This window comes from Penaeus monodon, chromosome 24 (assembly GCF_015228065.2).
Source record: "Penaeus monodon isolate SGIC_2016 chromosome 24, NSTDA_Pmon_1, whole genome shotgun sequence".
NCBI lineage: Eukaryota > Metazoa > Arthropoda > Malacostraca > Decapoda > Penaeidae > Penaeus > Penaeus monodon.
The window spans coordinates 182386-182826 of NC_051409.1; positions in this window are offsets into that span (position 1 = coordinate 182386).

Sequence of the window (441 nt, forward strand, 5' to 3'; positions counted from 1 at the left end):
CAGGATCCAAAATAAACGTTACAAGAAAAAAAATTGAGAAAAAATTGAACAATAGCATTTAGTAAATTCTTCCATTTAATGCCATGCTTCAAATCTCACTGGAGTTGCCAGCTACACTTTGTATATTCTTATTTGGTGCACTAAACCTTAAGGTATGAATGCATTCTTTAATATTACCACTTTTTTCAACTATAATAGAACTATTAGTGTAACTGTGATTTTATGATAGAGTTTTAGAGTTTATGATCTATTGCAATTAGATTAAATATCCAGTCATGTCTGTACGGTGAAATGATTGGCCGATATCTTAACGGCAAAAATACGGAGGAACCAATCAGAGAGAAGAAAAAGTCAGTTGATGATTCCTATTGGCTGATTTTAGAGTTAGAGGGGCGGAGCCAAGAAAAATAAAAATCTCGTGTAGTTTTGTTGGGGGTAAAA